This window comes from Lolium perenne, chromosome 3 (genome assembly GCF_019359855.2).
Source record: "Lolium perenne isolate Kyuss_39 chromosome 3, Kyuss_2.0, whole genome shotgun sequence".
NCBI classification, from domain to species: domain Eukaryota; kingdom Viridiplantae; phylum Streptophyta; class Magnoliopsida; order Poales; family Poaceae; genus Lolium; species Lolium perenne.
The window spans coordinates 142,893,394-142,908,304 of record NC_067246.2 but is presented as its reverse complement, the minus strand read 5'-3'; positions in this window follow the sequence as shown (position 1 = coordinate 142,908,304).

Sequence of the window (14,911 nt, the reverse complement as noted above, 5' to 3'; positions counted from 1 at the left end):
ATTCGTGTAATATGGATCATGTGATTCCAATTTGTAAGACTTTATGGTTTGTAATGAATGATGACTGTGATACTTAACTATTATGCCTCGCAACAACTATATTCCTGGGATTGCGATGTATGACATAATAGGCATCCGGACTTAAAAATCCGGGTGTTGACACTAGGCCTTTGTGGCGAGGGTCACCGGAGATTTAGGTGAGGCGCCTTCGTGGTGTTCGGTGTGTGGTGTGAGTACCGCATCTTGGGGTGAGGCCTTTGTGGCGTTGGTGTGCATCGAGCAACCACACCTCAAGGTGAGCCTCTTGTGGCGTTCGGGAGCACTAAGCAACCGCACCTCTCCACCGGAGATTAGCACTCGCAAGAGTGTGAACTCCGGGATAAATCATCGTCTCCCGCGTGCCTCGGTTATCTCTATACCCGAGCTCTTTTCTTATGCACTTTACCTTGTGATAGCCATCGTGCTTGAAGTTATATATATATCTTGCTATCACATACTTGCTTGTATTGCTTAGCATAAGTTGTTGGTGCACATAGGTGAACCATTGCTTAGAATAAGTTGTTGGTGCACATAGGTGAACAATAGTATATAGGCTTTGGGCTTGACAAACTAAACGCTAGTTTTATTCCGCATTTGTTAAGTCCATCTCGTAAAAGTTTTAAATCGCCTATTCACCCCCTCTAGGCGACATATGTGTCCTTTCAGCAGTCTACTAGTAAAAACCAACCAGTTTGGGTGTAGATATCTTGAACAACCATCAGCAGTCGGTTGCATCCAGTAGCCATAGACTCCCGCTAATCCAACGACAGTACGAAAGACCATAGCTGGATCCACTGTGTAGCCAAAAGGATAACCTGCAGAAAATTTGTGCCTCTCATCTTGCCAAATAGACCAACATGTAGCTGAAACACCAACGTGTATTCTAGTCTTAGTCTTCTTATCAGTTCCATTTAACTAATTTGCAAACATATTAGTAATATTGGTTGGTGAAGTAATATTGTAACTCATGTACACAATACGCCATACAATACAAGCAAAACAGATGCTCAATTGTCTCCTTTGAGTCAGAAAATAACACTTTTTTGCATCCTTGCCGGTTCCTTTTAGCCAAGTTATTCTTTATGAGTGACACTTTATGTTTGACGAACCACATGAAAATTTTAATTTAAGTGGGATTTTCAACTTCCACGGGTAAGTATGTTAAAATATAGAGTGGCCATTCATCATGTCCACATACATAGACTTGACAGTAAATTGTCCTATGGTCGTAAGCTTCCAGTCAAAACTATCAGGTTCGTCAGTTAGATGGGCCACCCTTAGTGTCAGACATAAATGCAACCAAAAGTCCACTTATTGTTAGTTAAACCCCTCCTAAAACCAATGTTTAAAGACCTTTGTGACAAAACATCTGCAATCAACACATATTTGTGTTGCACAATGTTATAATATAGTAATGGATATTGTTGCGCTAAGAGCATCTCCCCCAACGGCCCAACTAAGTGTATTCCCAGAATCTAGTACCTTTTGCACTCCAAATTTAAAAAATCTTCTACTAAATAAATCATCCTTAACATACATAAAACCTTTCCAAAACGGGAAGTTGTTGGAGATATACCCAAGAGGCAATAATAAAAGTGGTTATTATATATCTTTGTGTTTATGATAAATGTTTATATACCATGCTATAATTGTATTAACCGAAACATTGATACAAGTGTGTTATGTAAACAACAAGGAGTCCCTAGTAAGCCTCTTGTATAACTAGCTTGTTGATTAATAGATGATCATAGTTTCATGATCATGAACATTGGATGTTATTAATAACAAGGTTATATCATTATGTGAATGATGTAATGGACACACCCAATTAAGCGTAGCATAAGATCACGTCAAGTTCATTTGCTATAAGCTTTCGATACATAGTTACCTAGTCCTTTTGACCATGAGATCATGTAAATCACTTATACTGGAAGGGTACTTTGATTACATCAAACGCCACTGTGTAAATGGGTGGTTATAAAGGTGGGATTAAGTATTCGGAAAGTATGAGTTGAGGCATATGGATCAACAGTGGGATTTGTCCATTCCGATGACGGATAGATATACTCTGGGCCCTCTCGGTGGAATGTCGTCTAATTAGCTTGCAAGCATATGAAAGGTTCATAAGAGACCACATACCACGGTACGAGTAAAGAGTACTTGTCAGGAGACGAGGTTGAACAAGGTATAGAGATACCGATGATCAAACCTCGGACAAGTAAAATATCGCGTGACAAAGGGAATAGGTATCGTATGTAAATGGTTCATTCGATCACTAAGTTATCGTTGAATATGTGGGAGCCATTATGGATCTCCAGATCCCGCTATTGGTTATTGGTCGGAGAGAAGTCTCAACCATGTCTACATAGTTCGCGAACCGTAGGGTGACACACTTAAGGTTTGATGTCGTTTAAGTAGATATTAAATATGGAATGGAGTTCGAAGTTTTGTTCGGAGTCTCGGATGGGATCCAAGACATCACGAGGAGTTCCGGAATGGTCCGGAGAATAAGATTCATATATAGGAAGTCATTTTATAAGTTTGAAAATGATCCGGTGTATTTATGGAAGGTTCTAGAAAAGTCCGGAAGGAATCACTATGGAAGGTGGAGTCCCGGAGGGACTCCACTAGCATGGCCGGCCAACCCTAAGGGGGAGGAGTCCCAGGTGGACTCCACCTAAGGTGGCCGGCCACCCCACCTCAAGGAAAGGTGGGAGTCCCACCTTGAGTAGGACTCTCTCCTTGAGTAGGTTTCCCACCATATGGGAAGTTTTGGGTTGGGGTCTTATTCGAAGACTTGTAGTCCAACACTTGGGGCTTCCACCTATATAATGAGAAGCCAAGGGGAGGGGCTGGCCACACCAAACCCTAGCGCCCAAGTGGCCGGCGCCCTAGACCCCCTCTCTCCCCAAACCCTAGCGCCCCTCCTCCACATACAACTCCCGCAGCGCATAGGCGAAGCCCTGTCGGAGTTCTCCACCACCACCGCCACCATGCCGTCGTGCTGCCGGGATTCCGAGGAGGATCTACTACTTCTGCTGCCCGCTGGAACGGGGAGAAGGACGTCGTCTTCATCAACACCGAACGTGTGACCGAGTACGGAGGTGCTGCCCGATTGTGGCACCGTCAAGATCTTCTACGCGCTTTTGAAAGCGGCAAGTGATCATCTTCTGCAACAACGAGATCTAATCTCGTAGGCTTTGGAAATCTTCAAGGGTTAGTCTCGTGATGCCCTCGTTGCTACCATCTTCTAGATTGCATCTTGGCTTGGTTTTCGTTCTCGCGGTAGGAAATTTTTTGTTTTCTATGCTACGAATCCCTACAGAAGTCCATTTGTTTTGCCTCAACCTGAGCAAGAGTTTTATTATTTAGGTATTTATTAGCCACCTGCCACATCCCTTCCTTATTAAGAAGTTTAAAAAGTCATTTTCTTAATAAACATTTATTGTTTAATTTGAATAATTCAATACCTAAGCCACCTCGATCTTTCAGTCGATAAGTTGTAGTCCACTTAGTAAGCCGATATTTCTTTTTAGTATCATCATTGTGCCAGAAAAAAAACATTGCTCTAAGAAAATCAAGTATCTTGCTTACCCCTTTGGGTATCTCAAGAAAACATAACATAAACATCGATATGCTTGTGAGAACATAATTTATCAGAGCAACCGAGTTTCCCGCAAACCGGTCCTCGACTAGGTTCCATTCAACATTGTGTAGTTTTCTGTAATGAATAGGTATCCAATGATACCTAAAAGGCAATAAACCAGCTTCAAAATCAAATATTTATTTATAATGTTGTCCATCATCTTTTTCTTTCCCAAACCAGAAAAAATTACTTTGTGAAAATTAATCTTTAGATTCGATAGTTGCTAAAAATACACAATATCAGTTTCATGTTAATGGCTCTTGTTTCTATAATTTTGTCATGGTTTAATCCATTTGAACTAAAACCAAAATGAATTAAAACCATAAGAATTATGAAACGGAGTGAAGAAAGTAGTGTTTCAGTTTTTCGATGTCAAAGTGAGGCATGTAGGTAACTTGAGGTCTAGCTCTGCAGCCAAGTTTTAGGAATGCTTTCTATAATTTATGTGCAAGCGAGTTTTGAAATGTTTTGCAAGGGAAATGCGGTAGTGGGAAGCTCGATGTTAGGGGCGCGTCTGGTAGCCTGGGCTCCCCTTGGCTTGCATGGGTGGCATAAAAAACAGCCCGTTTGATTGACTGGGCTCACCCACGTTGTTGCACAACACTAATTTTAAAGCAGCGTTGGGCCTGGTCCGAGAGAAACGTCCGAATCGTCCATTTTCCAGCGAGTCACTCACATCTCACATGGATTTGATGCAAAAGCGAATCTTTCGTTGCACGAGCGGGGACAAGGAGGGAGATGGCGCGAGCTGCAGCGCGCAACGACAAAAATAGAAAAGGGGCAGGAAAGATTCTGTCACCTCCCGCCGTGCCCCTTCTTCTATTTCTACCCCTCCGCCACTCTCCCCCAAATTTCGAGCTCCACCTCTAATGAGGACATCCCATCTCTTGATACAACCCCTGTACCTACAGCCACACAAATACAAGGATCAATCACTCGAGCTCGTGCCAAACAACTTAACTATCAGGTACTTTCGTTTCTTGGAACTATTCCTCACATACATGAGAATATGATGCTGCCTAAATCAGATATGTTTGTTACTCTTAGGAATGATGGACCAAGCATGGATGAGGAGGACAAGCATTGGAGCATGATCACGCATGGAGGAGATGGCAGCAATCGTTTGAGGATTGAAGATGACGCCGCAAGTGGAGATTTCAGAACTTTGAAGCCACCATAAGAAGAGATGAAGACATGGACGAAATATAGAGTTTCCCACTTCATAATTTCGTCCATAGCATGTTATGGTGCTGCGTCACCTTTTAGTTTTGGGCCAGGCCCATGTCATTTTCGCAGGAATTAAGTCAGCCACTTTTTAGAGTCCGTATTGAAGGGGGAAAGGCCTTCTAGGGTTTGGTTCGACCACCATACGTATGGTTGGCCGAAACCCCACCTTTTCCTCCTTTAAATACCCCCATAGCCGTCATGTTTAGACTCGGATTTTGATTAGATTAAAAGTTAGCCATCGCTGCAACTTTCGTGTACTTCTTTTGAGGCCAACGCCCAGAACAAGACTGACTATTCGGAATCCCACCTTTTTCAATAAAGCTTTCATCTTTCATCCGCAATATTCTGATTGCATCATTAGTTCTTACTTGTTCTCGATTTCAGGTAGGAATTAAGACCCTCGCTGGTCAGGCTGATCGTGCATCCGCAAGATCAGTAACTCCCGGAGATTGTCCTAGCGATTGCATTGGCGCACGAGCTTTGCACGTGTAGTCGGATCGTCAAGCACGAACTCCACCAACAAATCGATCTATCCATGTCTCATCGAAAGATCGACCACCTTTGCCCTATCAAGTGGTATCAGATTTCAGGTTGCTCGGTGAGAATTTACTGTTTTCCTAGTGTAGATTGCATCTGCCATCATACCCATAAACCACGAAAAAGCCAAAAAAAATACTGTTAGGGTTTAGATCATATCATCCCATAAACCCCCTGCCACGCCTTGCATTGTCTTTTCAGTTTTGCATAGTTGAATTTGTGTCTGCATCTTCGTGTCGAGTTGCTGGTCTTAGCGTCTAGTTCCTTTAGAGTTTCGAGTTCTGGTCATATTGGTTACGCCGCCGCCGCCACTCGCACCTTACGCAGATCACCGCCATCATCGCCATATACACCTGCCACATACTTCCGCCATTGCCATATACACCTGCCATATACTTCCGCCATCACCATATACATCCGTATACACGCACCACCATTATTGTGTCCATAGTCGTGTCCAGATAATCGCCGCCTTCCTTTGTGAGTAGAAGAGCAAAAAAAAAAGTTGCGAAAAAAAATCGCAAAAAAAAAAGTCAAATTCGCATCCCAGTCGGGTTTGACCCGATTTCCACTAGTCAGGTCGATTTTAGTCTGAATTGGGCAGTTTTCGACCGCAAACTTTGACCGAGCATAACTTTTGCATACGAACTCCGTTTTCGACGTTTTACCACTCAAAATCACCAGGAGAAAAAGTTCTATCCAGCCACAACAACTTTGTGCGGCTTCCGGAACTCTCAGAATTGCCAAAAAACGTCGAGAAGGTTGAGATTTTTGACGTTTAAGTTTATTACCCGGCAATTCCTGTGTTCTTCACTTATATCTTGCTTTTGAGCTATTCCTTTGTGCTTGTTGGAGCCAACCACCACCATATATCACTCCATAGCTGCTCGTTGCTTGTGTGCCGCGCCGTGACATCGTTGGTGAACTAGGCTCGCGTCTCTAGTACGGTCTAGCCTAGGACCAGCACAGTACCGTTGTTGAGCATACTTTCAATATTGCATTGCTGTTTTGACAATTGCTGTATTACTACCATATTAGCCTTCCTACAGCTCTACATATTGTCTCCACGTGCACTGTGTCACCACCTGGTAATCGCTTTGGCAATCTTTGGAGACGCTGATCCTTGCTGGTTGTTACATCGCCTTCCTCCTGTTTGGTAAGAACTTGTAAGAGCTTTGTATTTTGCTTGACGAATTGCGCGTGAACCACCATATTCCGTAGTTTGTAGGCATATACATTTGTGCTTTTTGTGTACTAACCATGTCAGGACCAGTTGATCCGACCGCTGTTGACCCGGCCAAGATGACGTCTGAGCAGTTGCATGCTCATTTCACCCACCTTTTGGGCGGGCCTGCACGCGACACCGATGCGCGCATTGGTGACGTGGATGCCAAACTCACCGACGCGCTGGACAAGCTGGATGGCCTCGAGGCAGCTTTCAACTCCAAGCTCGACGCCAAGTTCCAGGAGCTTTTGACTCGGTTGCCGCCACCTCGCGACAACGTGCAACGACGCGCACGCCGCGTTCCTCGTGCGGATGTGCCCGCGGGTACCGCTCCTGCTGCAGCAGCCGCACCTGACGCGCCTTCTGATGAGGGATACAAAGACTATGAAGCGGACGCGGACGAGCAGGTCGAGGAGAACGTGCTGGACGGGGAGGAAGTCGAACAACCTGCACCGGGTCGTCCACGACAACTGAACCGCAACGCTCGTCCACCTCCACGCCCGGTACGTAATGATGATGATCATGTTGCTAAACTTAAATTGAATATTCCGCCATTTGAGGGTAGATATAATCATGATGCATATCTTACATGGGAATTGGAAGTAGAACAACGCTTTGCATGTTTAAAATACCCTGATCACTTGCGTGTTAGTGCTGCTACTTGTGAGTTCAAAGATTTTGCTTCTATTTGGTGGTCTGAACATTGTAGAGCACGTCCTGCTAATATTCCTACTACTTGGGTTGGTTTAAAACTTGCTATGCGTACTTGTTTTGTTCCTCCACATTATCAGCGTGATTTACTTAAGAAATTATCTCGCTTAGAACAAGGGAAAAATTCCGTAGAAGACTATTATCAAGAATTGCAAACTGGTATGATTCGTTGTGGTGTTGTAGAGGATAATGAGGCTATGCTTGCACGTTTCTTTGGTGGTTTGAATAAAGAGATTCAGCATATTTTAGATTATAAGGAGTACAACACTATTACTTGCTTGTTTCATCTTGCTTGCAAAGCTGAACGTGAAGTGCAGGATCGTCAACCACCATGGAGAAGAGCTAATGTTTCTGCAGGTCGTACATCGTCGTGGTCTCCGCGACAATCAGCGCCACCATCGCGTGGGACTGCACCAGCACCTACTACTTCCAAGTACACCGCGCCTGCATCACGAGCACCACCTGCTGCGACTCCACCACCATCTGCTGGTCCTCCTCGGAGTTCATCTTCCATGACGCGCGACATTCAATGTCGCAAATGCTTGGGATTTGGTCACATAGAGAGAGAATGCAGAACAAAGCGTGTGATGTTGGTGCGTGAAGATGGAGAATATGATTCTGCAAGTGACTTTGATGAAGATACATTGGCCCTTATTGCTGCACGTGATGGTGCCAATTCTGATTCTGAGAGAGAGATAGAGGTAATGGATGCTGACACTGCTGATCAGTACAGGAGCTTAGTTGCACAGCTTGTGTTGAGCGTGCAATTGAGCAAAGCTGAGCATGATCAACGCCACAATCTGTTTCAAACAAGAGGCGTTGTAAAAGAGTGAGCTATAAGGATCATTATTAATGGAGGGAGCTGCAATAATCTGGCTAGCGTTGACATGGTGGAGAAGCTTTCTCTTTCTACAAGATAGCGCACACATCCATACTACATTCAATGGTTTGAGAGCTCTCGGAAGCTCAAGGTAACAAGAACTACACGTGTGCATTTTACTATTGGTACATATTCTGATTTTGTTGATTGTGATGTTGTACCTATGCAAGCTTGTTCTTTGTTACTTGGTAGACCTTGGCAATTTGATAGAGAATCTGTTCATAATGGTAGAACTAATCAGTATTCTCTTATGCATGATGGAAAGAAAATTGGTCTCAAACCTATGACTCCTGAACAAATACTAAAAGATGATCTTGCTAGAGCTAGTAGAGTAAAAAACGAGGAGAAAAATAAGAGTGAAAATCAGATTGTTGCTGCAGATTTTGTGCCTCCTAAGGCTCATACTAAATCTGATTCAAACCATGCTACTGAAATTCGTTTGAAGAATCCTTGTTTGCTTGCTAGCAAATCTGATATTGCTGAACTTGATGTGAACACTACTCAATGTTATGCTATTATTTGCAAAGAAGTTCTGTTTTCATTCGAGGATATGCCTCCTTCTTTGCCACCTGCGGTTGCTAACCTTTTGCAGGAATTCATTGATGTGTTTCCACGAGATGTTCCACCTGGATTGCCACCTATTCGTGGGATAGAACACCAGATTGACTTGATTCCAGGAGCTTCGCTGCCCAACCGTGCACCATACCGTACTAATCCTGAAGAGACGAAAGAGATTCAGCGACAAATTCAGGTTCTACAAGATAAAGGTTACATTCGTGAGTCTCTTAGTCCATGTGCTGTTCCTATTATCTTGGTACCTAAGAAGGATGGTTCTTCACGCATGTGTACTGATTGTAGAGCTATTAATAATATTACCATTCGATACCGTAATCCTATACCTCGTTTAGATGATATGCTTGATGAATTGAGTGGTTCTATTATGTTCTCTAAAGTTGATTTGCGTAGTGGTTACCACCAGATTCGTATGCAATTAGGAGATGAATGGAAAACAGCCTTTAAAACTAAGTTCGGCTTATATGAGTGGTTAGTAATGCCCTTTGGTTTAACTAATGCACCTAGTACTTTCATGAGACTGATGAACGAAGTTTTACGTGCTTTTATTGGACGTTTTGTGGTGGTATACATTGATGATATTCTGATTTATAGCAAATCTTTGGAGGAACATTTGGATCATTTACGTGATGTTTTCAATGCTTTACGTGATGCACGTTTGTATGGTAATCTTGAGAAGTGCACCTTTTGCACCAATCGAGTTGCGTTTCTTGGCTATGTTGTATTCTGCAGGGAATTGAAGTTGATCCAGCCAAGATTGAGGCAATTGAGAGTTGGCCGCAGCCAAAGACGGTCACACAAGTGAGGAGTTTTCTTGGCCTCGCTGGTTTCTATAGGCGCTTTGTGAAAGATTTTGGATCCATTGCTGCGCCGCTGAATGAGCTTACAAAGAAGGATGTGCCCTTTGTGTGGGGCGATGCACAACAAGACGCCTTCATGATTCTGAAAGATAAGTTAACACATGCTCCATTACTCCAACTTCCTGATTTCAATAAGACTTTTGAGCTTGAATGTGATGCTAGTGGAATTGGTTTGGGAGGTATGTTATTACAAGAGGGCAAACCTATTGCATATTTTAGTGAAAAATTGAGTGGGCCTAGTCTGAACTATTCTACTTATGATAAAGAAATATATGCGCTGGTTCGGACATTAGAAACTTGGCAACATTATTTATGGCCTAAAGAATTTGTTATACATTCTGATCATGAATCGTTGAAGCATATTCGTAGTCAAGCTAAATTGAATCGTCGCCATGCAAAGTGGGTTGAGTTTATTGAGTCTTTTCCTTATGTTATCAAACACAAAAAGGGTAAAGATAATGTTATTGCTGATGCTTTGTCACGCCGATATACTATGCTATCTCAACTTGACTTCAAGATTTTTGGATTAGAAACCATAAAGGAACAATACTTGCATGATGCTGATTTTAAAGATGTGTTGCTGAATTGTAAAGATGATAGAACATGGAACAAATTCGTGCTCAATGATGGATTTGTGTTCCGTGCTAACAAGCTATGCATCCCAGATGGTTCCATTCGTCTTTTGTTGTTGCAGGAGGCGCATGGAGGAGGATTGATGGGACATTTTGGTGTGAAGAAGACGGAGGATGTACTTGCTGCACACTTCTTTTGGCCACGTATGCGTCGAGATGTTGAGAGATTTGTGGCACGCTGCACTACATTTCAAAAAGCTAAGTCTCGACTTAATCCACATGGTTTATATATGCCTCTTCCTGTTCCTAGTGTACCGTGGGAGGATATTTCTATGGATTTCGTTTTGGGTTTGCCTCGTACACAGAAGGGGAGGGATAGTATCTTTGTTGTTGTGGATAGGTTTTCTAAGATGGCACACTTTATTCCATGTCACAAAACTGATGATGCTGCAAATGTTGCTGATTTGTTCTTTCGCGAAATTGTGCGTTTACATGGTGTGCCAAATACTATTGTTTCTGATCGTGATACTAAATTTCTTAGCCACTTTTGGAGATGTTTATGGGCTAAGTTGGGGACTAAATTGCTGTTTAGTACTACATGTCATCCCCAAACTGATGGACAAACTGAAGTAGTAAATAGAACTTTGTCTACTATGCTGCGGGCTGTTTTGAAGAAGAACTTAAAATTGTGGGAAGAATGTTTACCTCATGTTGAATTTGCTTACAATCGTTCACTGCATTCTACCACTAAGATGTGCCCATTTGAGATTGTTTATGGTTTTGTACCACGTGCACCTATTGATTTGTTGCCTTTACCATCTTCTGTGCAAAATAATTTGGATGCTACAGACCGTGCTGAATTGATACTAAAATTGCATGAGACTACTAAAGACAACATAGCACGCATGAATGCTAAGTATAAAATTGCTGGGGATAGAGGAAGAAAGCATGTTGTGTTTGATGTTGGTGATCTTGTTTGGTTGCATTTGCGCAAAGATCGTTTTCCTGAATTGCGCAAGTCTAAACTAATGCCCCGCGCTGCTGGTCCTTTTAAGGTGTTAGAGAAAATAAATGATAATGCATATAAACTTGAGCTTCTGCCAGAATTGGGTCCGGTTAGTCCTACATTTAACATTGCAGATTTGAAGCCTTACTTTGGTGAAGAAGAGGAGCTTTCGTCGAGGACGACTTCAATTCAAGAAGGGGGGCATGATGAGGACATCCCATCTCTTGATACAACCGCTGTACCTATAGCCACACAAATACAAGGACCAATCACTCGAGCTCGTGCCAAACAACTTAACTATCAGGTACTTTCGTTTCATGGAACTATTCCTCACATACATGTGAATATGATGCTGCCTAAATCAGATATGTTTGTTACTCTTAGGAATGATGGACCAAGCATGGATGAGGAGGACAAGCATTGGAGCATGATCACGCATGGAGGAGATGGCAGCAAGCGTTTGAGGATTGAAGATGACGCCGCAAGTGGAGATTTCAGAACTTTGAAGCCACCATAAGAAGAGATGAAGACATGGACGAAATATAGAGTTTCCCACTTCATAATTTCGTCCATAGCATGTTATGGTGCTGCGTCACCTTTTAGTTTTGGGCCAGGCCCATGTCATTTTCGTAGGAATTAAGTCAGCCACTTTTTAGAGTCCGTATTGAAGGGGGAAAGGCCTTCTAGGGTTTGGTTCGACCACCATACGTATGGTTAGCCGAAACCCCACCTTTTCCTCCTTTAAATACCCCCATAGCCGTCATGTTTAGACTCGGATTTTGATTAGATTAAAAGTTAGCCATCGCTGCAACTCTCGTGTACTTCTTTTGAGGCCAACGCCCAGAACAAGACCGACTATTCGGAATCCCACCTTTTTCAATAAAGCTTTCATCTTTCATCCGCAATATTCTGATTGCATCATTAGTTCTTACTTGTTCTCGATTTCAGGTAGGAATTAAGACCCTCGCTGGTCAGGCTGATCGTGCATCCGCAAGATCAGTAACTCCCGGAGATTGTCCTAGCGATTGCATTGGCGCACGAGCTTTGCACGTGTAGTCGGATCGTCAAGCACGAACTCCACCAACAAATCGATATATCCACGTCTCATCGAAAGATCGGCCACCTTTGCCCTATCAACCTCCCATCGGCAAGAAGGTAAACGATGCACAGATCTCCGGTCGACGGCGGCGACTGCATCTCAGCTTCATCTTCTTCCTCGTGCAACACTTCTTCAACTCCCGCGATGACGGTAAGAAATCCCTCACCCGGATTTCTCAATTATGGTTAGATCTTGGTTAGGAGTGGTCAGATATGCTTAGGGTTTGATCTTGTTGGTAGGGTTAGTCCGAAATAGGACGATTTATCACGATCTTGCTAGGGTTTGTGTTGGCCACATTTTTCATTCCTTGTTTGTCCCAAATGGGCCGAGTTATCATGATCTTTCTAGGGTTTGTTATTTCCACATTTTCCATGTATTGCTTGTCCGATTTAGCATAATTTTGTTATGGCCTGTATTGTCCACATTAGCCATATCTTTGTTTCCAAGTAGTTTCACGTTCTCTGTACTACGATCTGTGTAGGACTTCTTCTATGATGACGTTAGCCAAGCTCTTGTCTGCGTTGGGGACTCCCAGATCCCATCGCAAGTTGCCGATTGACATCCCGTCTATGGGGCCAAGGTGTCGGTCACCCCTTTGTCGGCTGGTAATGGGTATGTGGCTGATCTCGTGGCTCAGGTAGCGGCAGAGGTGGCGGCGAGGATGGCCGTCGCAAAGAGGGGCAATGCCAAGAACCCCACTAACGCGGAGAAGGTCGTGAAGGCCTCACAGAAGGGGAATGGGACCATGAAATGCCCCCATTCATGTCCAGCTTCGTCTTGGAGAAGATGTGCGCGTTGATCAAGACCGGAGTGAGAACTGACAAAGGATTCAAAGAAGTCCATCTGACTGCTGTGGTGAAGGCCTATTTGAACACTGTGGTGTAGACATTAGCTCCACTCAGGTGTACAACCACCTGAGGAAGTGGCGGTAGAGGTGACTCATCATTAGCAGGCTCCGCGATCTAAGCGGAGCTCAGTGGTGCAACAAGAGCAAATGCACCATCCTTGAGGTTGAGCACTACCATGAGGGCACGTTGTTGTAAGCATGCTCTGTCCACCTCACTAAATCTTTTAATCACAAACATGCACATATTACATCATTGTCCCTTCATATGGTAGGATCAACCAAGGGACGTGGAGTTTCTGAACTCACCCATTGCGAACTACGACGAGATGCATGCCATCTTTTCCTTCATCCTCACCATCGGCAAGTTCGCCATGGGATCAAGTGAGTCCCTAGGCACGCCTTCAACTGAGGATGATGACACTCAAGATTCTGACACGGTCATCCTCGATGGCCCACCTGAGAAGGCTGCCGACGCACCTGAAAAGGTGAATGGCGGCAACAGGAAGAGAGGTATCTTCATAGACGACGAGATGGCGGCCTTCACCAACATGACTGTTGTTGTGAAGGACGTCGCACATGCCATCCGGGACAACGTACAAGCCCACAAACATGCACCATGACCTGTACCAGGCGGTCATGGACATGGTTGGCTTCGTTGAAGAGGATCTCATGGCAGTGCTGAGTCACCTCGTCGACTGATACGTCTCAAACGTATCTATAATTTCTTATGTTCCATGCTAGTTTTATGACAATACCTACATGTTTTGCTCACACTTTATAATGATTTTATGCATTTTCCGGAACTAACCTATTAACAAGATGCCGAAGTGGCAGTTCCTATTTTCTGCTATTTTTGGTTTCAGAAATTCTACACATGAAATATTCTCGGAATTGGACCCCACGAAGACGGAAGTCAATATTTTGCCGAGATGGACCCGGAGAGCCAGAGAAGGGCCTGAGGGGGGCCAAGGGGGCCCCACACCATAGGGGGCGGGGGTCCCACCCTGGCCACGCCGCCATGTGGTGAGGGCGCCCTGGGACCCCCCCCCCCCCCGAGGCCGCCCTTTCGCCTATATATTCTTCCAGAACCGAAAACCCTACATCAATTGACGAAACTCCAGAAAGACTCCAGGGGCGCCGCCGCCATCGCGAAACTCCAATTCGGGGGACAGAAGTCTCTGTTCCGGCACGCCTCCGGGACGGGGAATTGCCCCCGGAGTCATCTCCATCGACACCACCACCATCTTCATCGCCGTTGCTGTCTCCTATGATGAGGAGGGAGTAGTTCTCCACCGAGGCTGAGGGCTCTACCGGTAGCTATGTGGTTCATCTCTCTCTCCCATGGTGTGATATTTATGTGATCATGAGCTTTGTATCGCTATTATCTATGTGCTACTCTAGTGATGTTATTAAAGTAGTCTATTCCTCCTCCATGATGTAATGTTGACAGTGTGTGCATCATGTAGTACTTGGCGTAGGTTATGTTTGTAATCTCTTGTAGATTATGAAGTTAACTATTACTATGATAGTATTGATGCGATCTATTCCCCTTTCATAGCTATTGTTGACAGTGTGTATGTTATGTTACTACTCGGTCTAAATTGCAACGGTCTATTATGCACTCTAGAGGTTACTTTAATATGAACTCCAGATGTTGTGGAGCTTGTTTACTCCGGCTTGAGGTGTGCT